Source organism: Balaenoptera physalus, assembly GCF_965194825.1.
Source record: "Balaenoptera physalus genome assembly, chromosome: X".
NCBI lineage: Eukaryota > Metazoa > Chordata > Mammalia > Artiodactyla > Balaenopteridae > Balaenoptera > Balaenoptera physalus.
The window spans coordinates 121,076,442-121,093,692 of NC_138903.1; the positions used below are offsets into that span (position 1 = coordinate 121,076,442).

A 17,251-nucleotide genomic window follows, 5' to 3' on the forward strand; every position below is an offset into this window, starting at 1 on the left:
TTTATTCTTTTAATATATTGCTGGTTTCTACTATATATTTCGTTAAGGATTTTTGCATCTATGTACACAAAGTATATTGATTTGCAGTTCTCTTCAAACCAATTACTTTGCAACATTTTGGCATCAAGGTTTTGCTGCTTCATAAAAAAATGTATGAAGTGTACTTCCTCCTCCATTTTATAAACAGGTTTGTGCATGATTAGTGGCATTTCTTCTTTAAATATTCACCAGTGAAAATCCACCAGCACCATCATTCAACTTGTTGCTCAAACTCAAAAGTTATTTGAGATACTTCACTGTCAGTGCAAAGTGATGCCTTCCAGGCCTTGAGGTCTGTGAAGAGGGAGCCAGAGGCCCAGAGTATGTGTTTTTTTTTTTTTTTTTTTTTTTTTTTTTTTTTTTTTTTAATTTATTTATTTATGTCTGTGTTGGGTCTTTGTTTCTGTGCGAGGGCTTTCTCTAGTTGTGGCAAGCGGGGGCCACTCTTCATCGCGGTGCACAGGCCTCTCACTATTGTTGCGGAGCACAGGCTCCAGATGCGCAGGCTCAGTAATTGTGGCTCACGGGCCCAGCTGCTCCACGGCATGTGGGATCTTCCCAGACCAGGGCTCGAACCCGTGTCCTCTGCATTGGCAGGCAGATTCTCAACCACTGTGCCACCAGGGAAGCCCCAGAGTATGTGTTTTAAAAGCTGTTCCAGCTGTTTTAAACAGCTGCTTGTCAACGCCTTCTTAAGACATAGAGCAGGATGTAAAAATAAAAATAACGGCATAAACAGATCGGTTTTATGATGAAAATGTTGCTGTGGAGCAGTGATTTATCAGAGATCTCTCATCAGTGTCAAAAAAACCCAAACATTTTCAAAATTACATTAGCCCAAGGTAACCTAAGTGTGACCCACTACCTTTGCTGTTTACACAGATTCCGTTGTTTGCGCAGTCTTGCCTCTGTATGTGGCTGAGGCTTACATTTAGCTCAAAAGGTCTCAGAGAATTTATACATCAATTAATTGTACCGCAGACTTGTTCCCTAGCTGTTCCTCATTTAGTCAGAATGGATCAGCCTTTTCAGGAGTTCTGACACGCCCAGACTTAGGCCCAGCTGATTTATTATAATCTGCCCATCAGTTCCTCTCTTCCCTGCTGGTGGGCTGTAGGAAATATTAGACACCAACTACTGCCAACATTCTTGATATTTACAAGCGAGCATTTAGGATATAAACTTTGAAATTATGCATGCCAGTTTTCATGAACAGACTTAAAATGTGATCAGTGATCAGGATTAAATGGCAAAATACTAGCACAAAGAACTATTTCTTCCATACAGTTCGACATCAAAATACAGTGCCTTCAGGAACCTTTGTTTTTTTAAACTACCATCAAGCTGATACCAGAACTCATCCCACTCCCCTGTGATAGCTTCCTCTGCAACTGGCTCTGGCCTGGAGTCTAGGGGTTCAGGAGTATCAGAACAATGGCAATCATTTTTTGATGAAAGCTTCCTCCTCCAACAAAACTAGCAAATTTGTTTTCCCCCTGTGAGATTTTCCCCACAGATTCTCTGTAATAATTATGACAGCATTGAATATAAAAATTCATATTTAAAAACACTGAAGTTTATATTTCATGTAAGATATTCTCATTTCTATGTATTTTTTAGTATAAATTAACACAAGCAATATAGGCACATGGTTAAAAGAAAAATAAAGGACCTTGTTGTTTATCCACTTGGCTGTACAGCAAAGACTGGCACAACATTGTAAATCAACTATACTTCAATTAAAAACAAATAAATAAAGTACCACAAAAGGGCCTATTTTGAAAAGTGGGTCTCCTCCCATGCTAGACTTTCCAGTGGCCACTATTTCAACAATTTCCTATGTCCCCTTCCAGTAATTTTCAATGTTGATATACAAATATATATAGATGCATCCTTTTAAATCGTAAGTGGGAACACACCACACAAGCTATCCTGGACCTTGTTTCTTTTCACTGAATAACACCCTGGCAAGAGCTCCATCATCACCTAAGTCCAATTTCCTCATCTCTTCTCTAGATTTCTGCTGTAGCACGTTTAATTGAAATTCTTATCGAGATAACTGAAGATTCCAGGCAGTTGTAAGAAATACAGAGAGATGGCTTGCTCACCTTGCCCAGTTTACCCAAATGGCAACATGTTACAAAACTATAAACCAGGCTATTGACATTAATATAATTCACCAATCTTATTCTGATTCCCCAGTTTTAATGGTTCCCATTTGTGTGTATGTGTGTGTACGTGTTGTGTTTAGTGCTACACTTTTTTTTTCTTTCTGTGTAAGTTTGTGCATCCATAACAAAAGGCAAAATACTGAATAGTTCCAAGGACACAAAGATCCCTCCTGTTGCCATTTTATAACCACACCCACTTCCCTCCTGCTGCCTGCTCTCCTGTCCCTAATTCCTGGCAACCATTAATCTTTCCTTCATTTCTAAAATTTTGTCCTTTCAAAAATGCTATAGAGGGACTTCCCTGGTGGCGCAGTGGTTAAGAATCTGCCTGCCAATGCAGGGGACATGGGTTCGATCCCTGGTCCGGGAAGATCCCACATGCCGTGGAGCAACTAAGCCCATGCGCCACAACTACTGAGCCTGCGCTCTACAGCCAGTGAGCCACAACTACTGAGCCTGCATGCCACAACTACTGAAGCCCATGCGCCTAGAGCCTGTGCTCCACAACAAGAGAAGCCACCGCAATGAGAAGCCCATGCACCACAACAAAGAGTAGCCCCCGCTCGCCACAACTAGAGAAAGCCCGCACACAGCAACAAAGACCCAGTGCAGCCAAAAATAAATAAATAAATAAATAAATTTTTTTAAATGCTATAGAAATGGAATCATGCTTTTTTAACTTTTGGGGATTGGCTTTTTTTCCACTCAGTGTAATTTCCTAGGGGTTCATCCACATTGTTGTGTGTTTCAATAGTTTATTCCTTTTAACTCTTGAGGAGTAGTCCGTGGTATGGATATACCACAGTTTCTTTAACCATCACTTGTTGAAGGACATCTGAGCTGTTCCCAGTTTTTGCCTATTAAGAATAAAGATGCTATGAACATGTGTGTACAGGTTTTTGTGTGAACATAAATTTCCAGTTCTCTGGGATAAATGACCAAGGGTGCCCTTGGTGGGTTATATGATAATTGCATGTTTACTTTTGAAAGACTCTGCGAAACTAGTTTCCAAAGTGGTTGTACCATTTTGCGTTTGCACACCAACGTAGGAGTGAGCCAGTTTCTCTGAATCCTCATCATCATTTGGTGTTATCACTGTTTTTGATTTTAGCCATTCTGATAGATGTGTAGTGATGTTTCATTTTGGTTTTAATTTGTATTTCCCTGATGGCTAATGATGTTGGATATCTTTTCATGTGCTTATTTGCTATCTGTATATCCACTTTGGTGAAATGTCTCTCCATGCTGTCTCTCGGTCATTTTATAACTGGATTTTTTGTTTTTTTGTTTTACTGCTGAGTCTTGAGAGCTCTTTATATATTCTTGATACTAGTCCTTTGTCAGATATGTTGTTTGCAAATATTCTCTCCCAATCCATAGTTTATCCTCTTCACACAGACTTTCACAGAACAAAAGTTTTTAATTTTGATGAGGTTAAATTTTTATATTTTTCCTTTTATGGATCATGCTTTTGGTGTCAAGTCTAAGAACTCTTTGCCTAGCCCAGGTTCCTAAATATTGTCTCCTATGTTCTTTCTAAAGCTTTTATAGTTCTATGTTTTACATTTAGGTCTGTGATCCGTTTTGTGATAATTTCTGTATAAAGTATGACGTTTAGGTGAAAGTTTTTTGTTGTTGTTGTTTTTTGCCTGTGGATGTCCAATTGCTCCAGCACTGCTTGTTGAGAAGGCTATCCCTCCACTGAATTACTCTTGTACATTTGTTAAAAGCAACTGAGCAGATTTGTGAGGGTCTATTTCTGGATTCTTGATTCTATCCCATTGACCAATGTGTTTAGCCCTCTACCCACCAATACAACACTGTCTCGATTACTGTAGCTATAGAGTAAGCCTTATTATCAGGTAGAGCGATTCCTCCCACTTTATTCTTTGTCAATATTGTTTTATCTATCATAGGGCCTTTCCCTTTCCATATGCTTGAAAAAAATGTGCATTCTGTTGTTGTTGGACAGAATCTTCTGTATATGTCAATTTGATCCTGATTGGTTTATAGCATTGCTCAAATCTTTTATATCTTTGTTGATTTTCTGTGAGGAAGTTCTATCTGTTGCTGAGAGTGGAGGTTTTAAAGTTCCCAACTGTAATTGTGGATTTGCCTATTTCTATTTTCAACTCCATCAGTTTTTGCTTCATATATTTTGAGACTCTGATTTTGGGTATGCACACCTTTAGGACTGTAATATTTTCCTCACTGATTGATCCTAATGTCCCTCTTTGTAGTGATTATTATTTATTTATTTATTTATTGAACTTATTTATTTTTGGCCATGCCACGCGGCTTGCACGATCTTAGTTCCCTGACCAGGGATCGAATCTGTGCTCCCTGCAGTGGAAAAGCATAGTCTTAACCACTGGACTGCCACAGAATTCCCTGTAGTGATTTTTTAAATCAGAAGTCTATTTTATCAGATATTACTATAGCCACACCTGCTTTTTAAAGTTAATATTTGCAATTTACATCTTTTTCCATCCTTTTACTTTCAACTTATTTATGCCATTGAATTTACTTATGACATTCAAAAACAGTGTTGAGAAGGAATTTAAGCCACTAAATGCTTACATTAGAAATAAGCATAGGTCTCAAATCAAAAAAACCTAATTTCCTACATCAAGAAACTAGAAAAGCATTAAAGTTTTGTAAGGAATATATATTTGTGTCATGTTTTTTTACTTGTGTAATCTTTGTCTTTTAATTGTTGTATTTACACCCTTTATATTTCATGTAATTATGGATATATTAGCACTTGAATTTGTTGTTTTATTATTTGTTTTCTTTTTTTAATCCTTCTGGTTCCCATTCCTCTGTTCCTCTTTTCTTGCCTTCCTGTGGGCCAGTTAGACATTTTTTTAATCCCATCTTGATTCATTAAGTGTTTTTGAGTCTTTGTGTAGTTTTCACTACACAAGTGTAGTAGTTGCTTGGTGTATTACAATATAAATATGTGCCTTATAAAAGCTTACTGGTATAAACTTTTTACCATTTCAAATGTGGAAACCTCACTCTCGTTTAGGTCTCTCTACCCTCCCCACTTTTAAATATCATTATTTTGAGTATTAGATGGTGTTATTATATTGTATTTAATCACTAATAATGCTTTATAAAACTCCTGAGGAAAATAGTTTACTATATGTACCCATATTTCTGCTCTTTCCATTGTTCCTTCTTCCTTCCTGATGCTTCAAATTTCGTTCTTTTATCATTATCTTCCTGTTTGAAGAATTTCCTTTAGCCAATATTTAATGGCATGTCTGCTAGTGAAAAATTCTTTTAGTTTTCCCTTGCCTGAAAATGTTTTTGTTTTTTCTTCATTCCTGAAGGATACCTGAAACAGGATTTGCTGTTGACAATTCTTTTCTCTCAGCATTTGAAAAATGTTGTGTCACTTCTGGCCTCTATGTTTTCAGATGAGAAATACATTTTTGAATTGGTGTGCCCCTATAGGTAATATGTCATTGCTCTCAGGCTGCTTTTGAGATTTTTTTCTTTGTCTTTATTTTTCAAAAGTTTAATTATGATGTGTCTTAGCATCTTTCTTTGATTTTCCTATTTATGGTTCACTCAGCTTCTTGGGCCTGTAGCTTTGTGTCTTTTGCCAAATTAGAACTTTGCAGCCATTGTTTCTTCAAATACTCTTTCAGCCTCCCTATCGCCTATCCTTTTGAGGCACTGATTATACAAACATTGGGATATTTTATTATCCCACAAGTCCCTCGGGCTCTGTTTCTTTTCAGTCTATTTTCTCTCTGTTGTTCGAAATGGGTGGCTGCTATGATTCTGTCCTCAAGTTTATGTCCTCTGTCATCTCCAATCTACTATTAAACCCATTCAGCAAGTTATTTATTTCAGTTATTGGAATTTTCAGTTCTATAATTTTCATTTGGTTATTTTTTATGACTTCTACTTTTTGCTGAGATCTTCTATTTTTTCATTTATTTCAAGAGAATTTGTAATTGATTGCAGAAGCATTTTTATGATAGCTGCTTTGAAATCCTTGTCAGATAATTCCAACATCTGATTCATCGCAGTGTTGGCATCAGTTGATTGCTTTTCCTCATTCAAGTTGTGATTTTCCGGTTCTTGTTATGATGGGTGGTTTTCAAGTGTATCGTGGACATTTTGTTCATTAATTTAGGACTCTGAGAACTATATAATTCTTTTATTTAAGCAGGCATTCACCCTGTTTTAGTTTAGCATACAGGTCTTGACCTAATTTTGTGGGCTGTGGTTCCAATGGCAGTTTGTTTTCAGAGACGCTGTGGTGTTATGTTGGTCGACTTCATTTATCTGGTGCCCCCGGGGCTTCCTGTGTTTCCTGCTGCTGATGACTGAGGGTTTCATAAGGTCAGGTTAAAAGGTGTTCCCAGTGGGGGAAGGGAAGGGTATGTTGAGATTCCCTTACTGACGCCCGCAACTGCTCTGGTGTCTCTGGGTAGGGGGTAAAGACATTTTTAACTATGACGATAAAGAGGTTTCCAAGATCTGGCCATTTGCCGTTGACTGGGTGCCTCCCGCCTGCCCTGGTGTCTCCGGTGCATTAGGACAAATGTGCTTCCCAGACTGGGCCTCTGTCAGCCTTTATAAAAATGTTTATTTAAGTTTTAACACTTCTAGGGCAGGATAATTTGCATAATACAAAATTCATCTATTGTAAGCATTAAAATTGACTTTTTTGTAAAGTTATAGACTTTTGCCATCTGAACCACAATCCAGTTTTAGAACATTTCCCTCACCGCAAAGTTTGCTCCTATATGTTTACAATTAATCCAGGCTCCCACTCCTAGCCCTAGGCAACCACTGATTTGCTTCACGTCTCCGTAAATACGCCTTTTAGTGGCATTTTAATAAAGGGAATGGTACAAAATGTAGGAGCTTTTTTGTGCCTGGCTTCTTTCGCTTATCACAATGTTTTTCAGGTTCAGCTATGTTGTTGCATATAATAATTGCGAATAATATTCCATTGACTAGATATGCCACATTTTATGTACTATGTGTGTATTGATGGTCGTTTGGTCTTTTGGACATTATGAATAATGCTGGTATGAACATTTGAACGCCTATGTTTGTGTGGGCACATGTTTTCGTTTATCTTTGGCAGGTTTCTACGAGTGAAATTGCTGAGTCATATGTTAAGAAATCGACGAGCTGGTTCTAAAGTAATTGGACCACTTTTACATCCTCACCACCAATGTATGAGGATCCCAGTTTCTCTGTTTGATGAGTTACTTCCGTTATACCATATTTTAATCATTTAAACACCATTTCTTTTAGTTCTTTGAACATTTTTATAACAGTGGCTTTGAAGTTTTTTGTGCTAAATCCAACATCTTAGCCAACTCAGAGTCGGCCTCTTTGGCTGCTTTTTTCCTGAATGCCGTTTCTCTGAATGTCTCATAATTTTTTGTGGAAAACTGGATATTTTCAACAGAAGTGTAGGAACTGTAAGTTGATTCCCTGGAGGCTGTTGTTGGCTGTGTTTTATTAGTTACTTAGTTAGTTAACAGATTTTCTAGATTCATTGAGTAAAGTCTGTTGTCCCTAAAGCATGTAGCCACTAATGTTTTCGCTCAGGTTTAAAAAAATTCTATGTTTTTAATTTTTAAGCCTGTCTCTTAGGGGTCACCCCTGTGTCAGCATATCTTTGTGAGCAGCCAATGACTGGTTAGAAGTTGTGCTTAAAAATCTTGAGACGTGGACGCAAGAGGGAGGGGATTTGGGATTATATGTATACAAATAGCTGATTCACTTTGTTATACAGCAGAAACTAACACAACATTGTAAAGCAATTATACTCCAATAAAGATGTTAAAAAAAAAAATCTTGAGACGGTAAGTCTTCCACCTCTTGTGGATGGATTTCTGTGTGGGTTGGAGGTTACATACAAAGTTCAGGCAGTTTACAAGTATGTCTCAGCTTCTACTTTCTACCAGGCCCTCTCATGTCTCCTCCGTCACACGCAAAGCCTCACATTCGACCAGGAACTTAAGGAGAGCAAGGACTCTCTCTGCTCTCTCAGCATTCGGGCAGCTTTGAGCATGTACACGGCCTTCTAGACTGCCACAGACACGTGGGTGCTAAGCAAGGTCCCCCATGGTTGTCTCATTTTGTGGATTTTCCGGTTAAGTTGAAGGCTAGTCTGTCAGTCTAGCTAGGCAGGCTGTGACACTGTCCTTCCTCCATTCATTTGTCACCAAGATCGGCTCTGTTTCCTACAATTCCTAGGAGCACGGGGTTTTTTCTGCTGCACTGCAAACCAAGTCAGCCACCTCTGGCAGCAAAGTTGTTGCTTGTACAGCTTGTCCTACCATAATAGAGCGGCTGTGCTGATAGATGGAGGGGAGATAGGAGTAGCCCAGACTAAAAAGCGTCAAATTCCTACTGTTCTCACCTGAGGTTCAGTAGTTCTTCTTAAAGAAACAATTCTCAGTTTATTATATGCCCTTTGTCGATTTCCACGGTCCAGAGACAGGTGTCTTGTCAGTTTGGTCCCAGTCTATAATTGCTTTTAGGGAAGAATATTCGCCAACCTCCTTTGGCCATCACCCACTATAGCCTTTAATGCTTCTCTTTGCTGCCCTTCTTGCGCTGTCACATTTCAGTCCTTACGAAGCAGCCAGATCATATTCCTCCCCTACTTACAACACAGCACTGGTTTTCCACAGCGCTAAAAATAAAATCCAAACTCCTTAATGTGGCCTGCCGGGTCCTGTATGATCTGGCCCCTGCTAGCCCCTCAAATCTCCTACCACTCTCCCACTGCTGCCCCCAGTCTGCCCACAACGCCTGAGCCCCAGTTCCCTTCTTTCTGTCCCAGCAACATACGTGCTCTCCCCTTCTCGGTGCGCTTGTACTTGATGTACCCCCACCCCCTGAAATGCACAATGATTGCCTTCTTCTCGTCACTTAGATCTCACCTCCTTGGAGAGGCCTTCCCGCTCCACCCAAGCTGAAACAACCCCTCCAATCCCAGAGCTCCATTTCATTTTATTCACCGCACTTACTGCAAGCAGTAATGACAGCGTTGGTGCTAGTTTATTGCCCGAGCCGAACCTTCCAGTGACAAGCTCCGTGAGGGCAGGGTATTTGTATTCCCTGGCACCTAGAACTGCGGCTGACACGTAGTAGGTGATTGTTGGGCATTTTTAATATATAAATTTTAAAAATATATATTGGATACCTTTCCATATTTTTATCATTTTTGTAACGGCTGCATATTTTCCCACTGTGAAATGTACTACCGTTTGCTCCCTTGAACATCGTATTACTGTAACAACTCAGTGTCACATGAGTTATGGGAATGGACCTTGGAATCAGACAGACTTGGGTTCAAACCCTGGATTTACTACTTACTAACTATGGAATTTCATACCAGTTCTTAATCTCTCTGTGTCTAACCCAGTTTCTTATCTGAAATAATAGTATCTGCCTCACAGAGTTGTAGTGAGGATTAAATGACAGGATGTAAGGGGCTCGGGATCGTGCCATGCTCCCAGGAAATGGAAGTGGAATTGCTCTATTTTGCTTTCGCCTGAAGCGGCAAAGTCCCTCCCTAGTGCTTTCCCCTCCCTGGCAATCCTTCGCAAGAAAGACATAACCCAGCCCAAAGAGACTAACTGAACCTCGCCCTTCTTTTTCATGTGACCCCCCCCCTTTGTACAGACTCTGATGGAACCTGGGAGCCCAGCACTCTGTCTGTGAGCAGCGGCACGTGCCCGGTGAAGAGGATGAGGCTAAGGATGCGCCCAAGCGCATTAGTTGAATAAACGGCAAAACGGAGACTGAAAAATACCTTCTGCTCCTCCTGGCAGAATTAGAGGACTGGGGAATTCCTGGGACCCCGGGAAATTGTGAAATAAAATGCGAGGAACTGGTTTGATTGAAATTTCCCCATGATAAAGTCAGCCACACTCCAGCCACCACTGTGACTTGTGCCCCTGGTGTTTGGAACCTTGTTCTTAAATCAGGAGAAAGGTGAAGCAGCAGCGGACTAGCTTACTTATCAGGAAGAAAAGCGGCATGTTCTCTGGACTCTGAAAATTTATGTTCTTGGCTTTTGCCCATAATCAAAAAGTATTGACAAGCTGACACCAAAACAGGAGATCAGTGTTGTATACCTTACAAAATTAAACATCATTACCTTATCTTGATGGAGTAACTAGAATTACGCAACCAACAAGGCTTTCTGCGATATCACCCCAATTCAGGAAGTTGTGGGGATCATTAGTGTTGCTTTCTTCTACATGAACACCCTTCTGTGAGCCTGGCCTTTCCTCCCATCAGCTGGCACAACTCTGTTGAACAACCTACACAAAGCACCACCATGTGGGCATGGCTACAAACCCTGGCAATCCTGCAGCAACCTGGACATTTTCCATCCATAAAATAAGAATTTGGACTTTGAACGAGCCATTTCTTTTTATGTTTTTTCTCTTCCTCTTCCAACGATGAATGTAGTAAGTCTCTAGCTAAAGGCATGTTGATTCTTTCGCAAGCCCCGCCCACCCATCTCTCTCGCTGATATTCTAAATATATGTCTTGTGTCCAGATGGGAGGAGGGATGAGAGGGATAGGGCCAAAGAAATATTTATTTGATTTACATTTTATCTTGCAGTAAACTGACGCTGCTGGAAAATGAAATTTGATACCTCAGATTTTTCTTAAGCAGAATCTTATAAAAACAGAAAAAAGAAGTCTATTTTATATGTAGTAATACTATTGACAGAAGGTTAACTCCAGATAACAAAAGCTGAATAAATTTGGCTTCCTGTCATGTAACCCAGATGTGGTAGGCTCTCCCCTTTTTGACATAAAAGGCATCCTTGCCAACCTAGCGCAGCACCAGGGGACTCGGTTTGATTGTCTCTTGCACCTGAGCACTTGTTTGTGATGTCTTCTCCTGCAGGTAACCAGTAGAGGCACCCCCTAATAATCCAACTGTCAGGGGGATGCCTTTCCAGCACCATCTTCTTCTGAGCAATATCAACCAAACTATACCATTTGCAGACCCATGACCTCCCTTCCCTCCAACCTCAGCACAGCGCACACCAGATTACAAGGCGAGAATACAAAATTCTTTACTGAAGAGGGAGAGAAAGAGAGAGTAAATGGAAGTCGTGGTCTATTGTAACCTAATCACAGAGACTCCAGTCACTTTTGCCATATACTGTTCATGAGAAGTGAGTCACTGGGAATTCCCTGGCAGTCCAGTAGTTAGGATGCCGGGCTTTCACTGCTGAGGACACGGGTTCAATCCCTGGTCAGGGAACTAAGATCCCGCATGCCACGTGGTGCAGCCAAAAAAAGAAAAAAAAGAAAAAAAAATAATGTGGGGATCCATGGAGCCATTTTAGAGACTGTCTGCTACATGTGATACTCAGTGAAGGAGCTACTGAAACCCAGGGAGAGAGGGATGATCTTTTCAATATATGGTGCTGGGTTAATTGCATATCCATATGGAAAATTAACCATGACCCTCAAATTGTATACAAAAATTAACTTGAGATAGATAGTAGACCTAAACGTAAAAGGCAAAACAATAAAACTTCTAAAATAAAGTATCAGAAAATGCCTCCATGACCTTGGGTTAGGCAAAAATTTCTTAGAGCATAAAGAGTACTAACTATAGATGAAAAGATTGATAAAGTGGACTTCATTACAATTACAAACTTATTAATAAGTTTAATTAAAATATAAAAAATAATATATTAGCTTAATTAGCACTAGCTACTAAGACAAACAATGCAACAACGGTTTATTTCTCACTCACATTACAGTCGAATGTGGATTAATTCTCTTCCAGGCAGTGACTCAAGGACTCAGAGTGCTTCCATCTGGTGGCTTCAAGGTCACACTAGTGTTATCCAGACAGCAAACAGGGGAAAGAGCTTGGAAAAGGCAAACTGGATACTCACCCATCTAGGTGCACAAGTGACACATGTCATTTCCACTCAAACTCCACAGACTAGAACTAGTCCATGGCCAATCCAGCTGCAAAGGGATGCTGACAAGTGTAGGGTAGCTCGGGGCTGTCCATGAGTACTAACAGACTCTGCCAAGAAGAGGAAACGGAAAACAAACTACTGATCACTTTGGATACTGTTACTACTTTAAGTTGAAAGAATTTTGAAATGGACACAGAAAAATAAATGTGAAGGAAAAAAATGAACTACTACCTAAATGAAAACATTTAGACTTTCAGGTCATCTCCTGCTCATCCTGATTTGTAAAGATCCTTTTTCTGCCATCCTGACCACTGAGACCACTTGAAGGATTTACATTGGACAGAGCAGAAAGGTACTGGCAAGAAAGAGATGAATAAATCCTGAAGATGAGAGGAAAGAACAAGACCAGAGTCAGCAGCACAGGCTAGGTTTGGGGAAGGTATTGGAGAGGTTGAGAAAGAAAAATGAGAGAGTTTGGGGACTCTGCACTGGGGGTAAGCAATTGAGAGAGAAAGACAGGGAGGAAGAAGTTTTAGAAAGAACTTCATGAAGGTGTGACATACACTGAGATTGGAATGGGGACCTTTGGATCCTTCTGAGACAACATCTATAATGCTAATTACATTGTTTTTTACATCTTTTTCTTGATGTTCAGAATATTCTTTCTTTGACTGTGACTTTGTGTCCAGACTGGCCAATAGGTAGATGAGCTTCATAAAGGTTATGTAAATTTCTTTAGAAAGTTCTGACAAACACTTGCATTAAGTGCCTACTTTCAAGAGGTGATAGCAAAGTAGATGTTGTGTGGAATGACTGCATCTGCCTCCTTGTGGCTATAAGAGCATTATGAACCACGAATGGGGCTCTTATGCCCAGGAACTTAGACCCCCACTGGATGTCCTCCCACTGATACCAGCAACTGATGTTTCAAATGGTAACTTTAACGTCAAAATGAGAACAGCCAGGGCACTTCTACTGGGAGGTTAATGAACAATGAGAAAGACGGATAGAAGCAAGTTGACGTGTAAGAAAGAACAGTATCTTTGGAGTCAGGCAAGCCTGAATTTTCATCTGGGTTTATTAGTTAAGCTATATGACACTGGACCAAGTATTCAAGATTTCAGAGTGCCAATTTCCTCCTCGGTAAGACGGTAGGAAGGGCATTACCTCACAGTGTTAGGGCAGGGGTGTTAAAGATCATATGTATGAAGGACTCATCACGATGCTTGGTGAAGAGCAAGTGTTTAATATACATGAGAGCCCTTTGCCTTCCACCTCCACTTTCTGGATGCCAAAGTTGAGGGAACGAGATGAGTAAGGCTTTGCGTAAGAGATGGAGGATAGGGAGAATGTTCCCGGGACAAGAACAGTATAAGGAAAGAACTGAAGGTGAGGAATGATCATGGCATTTGCTGAAAAGAGCAGAGCCTTTGTGAGGGAAACTACAGAAGACAAGAGTTGCACAGGGCTTACCAGATTGCCAGGCCCTTCACGGACTGGCCCTATGACCTCTCCATCTTCACCTTATACCATACCCTCGTCTCTGAATTTCACCAAGAGCAGCCCTCTCTCAGTTCCTTGAATATTCTGTGCTTCTTCTTACACCTCTCTCCCACGGGGCCTCTGCCCATGCTGTTGCCTCTGTCTGGAGTGCTTCCCCCATCTCTGCATCCTTTACTGTTCATTCCTGTTCATCCTTTATATGTTAACTCAAATGTCAGGCAAGCCTTCCTTGAAAACCTCAACTAAGTCAGACCTGCTCTGAAAATAATCTGTAACTTTCCTTTCTATCACTAATCATGGTTTGGAATCATCTATTACTTTGGGTAATTCTTTATTTGATGTATATACCCCCCCTCAGTGGGCCATCATCGTATCCCTAACATCTAGGGCATAGAAAGCCCTCCATAAATGCCTTTTCAATGGATGAATGAATGAGTACATGTCTTCTGATGGGATTAAAAGTCAATCTTGTCATTCAAAGGTCTCTCCAACAGGCTCTCTGGCGAAGCAATGACAGATTGGTCTGGACTACCCATAAATGTCCCAAATCTCCAGCCCGGAGGCAGTGCCCCATTGCAATCTTCTTTGCAGGCTGAGAGTTGATGGATAGCTCTCGAGGAATCCCTTTTGTATCACCTAGCTGTGTGCGCTACCTGTGAAACTGGTCTCAAAAACTGAAAGGTAATTTAGACTCACTCCCTAAATGCTATACCAAATGCTTTATATAAAGGAATCAAAACCTCTGCTTAAATGCTTGCTTTCTGAGCAAGGGCTCTCTCTGCTGACATAAGCCAATAAGGATGGCAATATGGAGGTAAAGCCAGAAGCACCAACTTCAACTCTTTTGCTACTTTCCAACTTGTAAATGATTGGTTTGGAGTCTTATTCTGTGCATCCCACAGGGAAGGCCTAGAATCAGTTTACAGAATGACAGAAGGTTGTAATTCACATAAGAAACAATTTATCAGAACTGCTTCAAGATGAAATGGTTGGCTACTGTATAGCACAGGGAACTATATTCAATATCCTGTGATAAACCATAATGGAAAAGAATATGAAAGAGATTATATATATGTATAACATTTCTGCCGTAGAGCAGAAATTAACATATTGTAAATCAATTATACTTCAATAAAATAAAATTTTTGTAAAAAATGATTGAATGGTTGGGACTGGAAAGCAATGAGTTCTCTGTCACTGGAGGTATTCAAGAAAAGACTGAATAACCCCTTTACAAAATTACTGCATATCAGATGGGGAGGAAAAAGAGAAGAGCCCTGAGATTCTTCCCAACACTGACACTGGGAGATTCTGAAATGGGTGTTCTTTGAGCTGTCTCTCTAGTCATGCGGAATGGGTTTACACTGAATCATCTCCTCTCTTCCCTGGATTCCCTTGACCCCAAGAGTCCTCTGGCCAGGATTGGGGTAGAGTCCGCAGCCAGGAAACATAACGAAGTTAACACTCTTACAGAGACTGAACCCATGATTTGGTTCTCATTAGCTTTGTCCTCTAACCCCCCCAACTTCACAGGCACATTTCTGATAGGCAGCAGCAAAATTAACGAGAGAGACAGAGAGAAAGAGAGTGAGAGAGAGAGAGACAGAGACAGAGACAGAGGGAGAGGGAGAGGGAGAGGGAGGGAGGGGGAGAGCGCTTCACACCAGGCAAAGTGATGTAATCCAATGACATCTATTTCATCATGATAACTTTGTACTCCTGTTTAAAAATGAAATTTTCAGGGGTGATAAAAATTAAAATGCTGGTTTTGAAGTATTCTGAGTGAGAAATTTTCTATCAAAGCCAGAGGAAATGTTATGCAAAAGGATTTGCAGCTTCCACCATGAGAGACATAGATCTCACATATTAATAGATTTGACCTAGTTGCAATCATAGTCAGCTTCATTCTCATCTCGTCTCCCTCCCATGTTTATTCTGTATTTGGCTAGCTTGCTCTGAAAGTCCACGGGATATCCGTGGATATGCAAAAAGAATGAGAAGTAGGCAGTTAGCATGATAATAAACAGAAATGAAAATAAACTGGGCTCGAAGATCTTTCAGTGTTGCTAACGACTTTAAATTATTGGGGCTTGCAAATTATTAGTCTTTATTACTCTTGCTGTCTCCAATTTAAGATCATACATTAGATTATCTCATTACATAGTTAGACCTTCAATTATGCTTGACGATGGCAAATATGAAAAGGCGTTCACTGGGCTACCTGTTGAATTTCCTATCACCCTCCCCTCAACTAAGGAAGAGCTGTAATGAATCTGCTTAGCAAATCTCTTTGAAGTTTAGAGTCACACAGGAACTCAGAAAGCATCTAACTCAGAAATTCTCAATTTTCCCATGAACACCGTAGAATCTGAGGAAAGCCATAGACACTTTCTTCAGAACACTGCACATATGTATTTACACACACACACACACACACACATACACACACAATTTGCATACAGTTGCCTGGAGCTTAGAGACTGCCATGAAGCCCATCCATGGAGCCCAGATTAAGAAGTGTTCCCATGCAGACTTTTCCTTCGAAAGACAAGGAAGCTAAGTGTAAAGACCTATCTAGATTGATCTTCCCAGAGATGCTGTTCCAATTGCAATCTGATTAAAAAAGACAATTTTAAAAAGAAACTGAAGACATGAGGTTTAAGAGATGTCACCTGATTAAAAAAACACTACGAATAAACTTTGAGAGTCAGGAGTCATTATGAAATGTGGGACTTGCATATATATTTTCTAAGTGGAATATCATTTTTACGTGACATGCCCAAAGAAGAACAACGGCCCTTCCACCTGCTAAACTTGCTACACATTCTTTTATTTCACACTGTCATGTATATTTTAACATAGAAGTCTACACTTTCCTTCCTGCTAGTTTCTTTTGAAATTGCACATATCAGTTTAATTATATTTTCCTCCCATTCTAAGGAAGGCCTACAAAGGTACTGTTTGTATGGTTACCTGTTTGTCTATAAGGAAGGCCTACAAAGGTACTGTTTGTATGGTTACCTGTTTGTCTATAAGGAAGGCCTACAAAGGTACTGTTTGTATGGTTACCTGTTTGTCTATTTGCTTGAGGAAATAAATTTAGTGTGGACCCACTGATACATGAAAAGGTTTTCACCTTGCAGTTAAGCTTCTTGAAGGGCAAAGTGAAGATTTACACATTGTCCAAACCCTGGTTGCTTCCATACTCTCTGCATTGGAATTATTTCCCTGGGGTACCTTTTTATTAGGGTCAGCCACAGAATGTTACCTGCAGAGGCTGCTATAGACCAATGTAGCTAGAGACCAAGCGCTTACCAAAAATTCATCATCTGTGATTCTATCAAATCCCAGTTACCCACAGAGTCATGTGAAGGCTAGGACCAAACACTGACGCCAGGAATCAAAGACAGCATCACCCATGGGCTTCCACAAATCCTCTCTTTCTTTGAGTATAATGGAATCCATTGAGCTATGATATGTCCTATAAACCTGAAGGCAAACGTTGCCATCCCAAAGGCTAAGCACAGATCCAGGCGAGAATATTGATGCTGACAGATTGGATGCCATGGAAACTGAGAC

At 40.2% G+C, this 17,251-nt stretch overlaps 1 pseudogene across 1 annotated transcript; it reads right to left on the minus strand.

The window, feature by feature from the left end:
* Positions 1–373: 373 nt before the first annotated feature.
* LOC309652024 (small ribosomal subunit protein eS27-like pseudogene) lies at positions 374–10,861 on the minus strand (annotated as a pseudogene). Its single transcript has one exon. The product of its transcript is annotated as a small ribosomal subunit protein eS27-like pseudogene (transcript).
* Between the last annotated feature and the right edge of the window lie 6,390 nt (positions 10,862–17,251).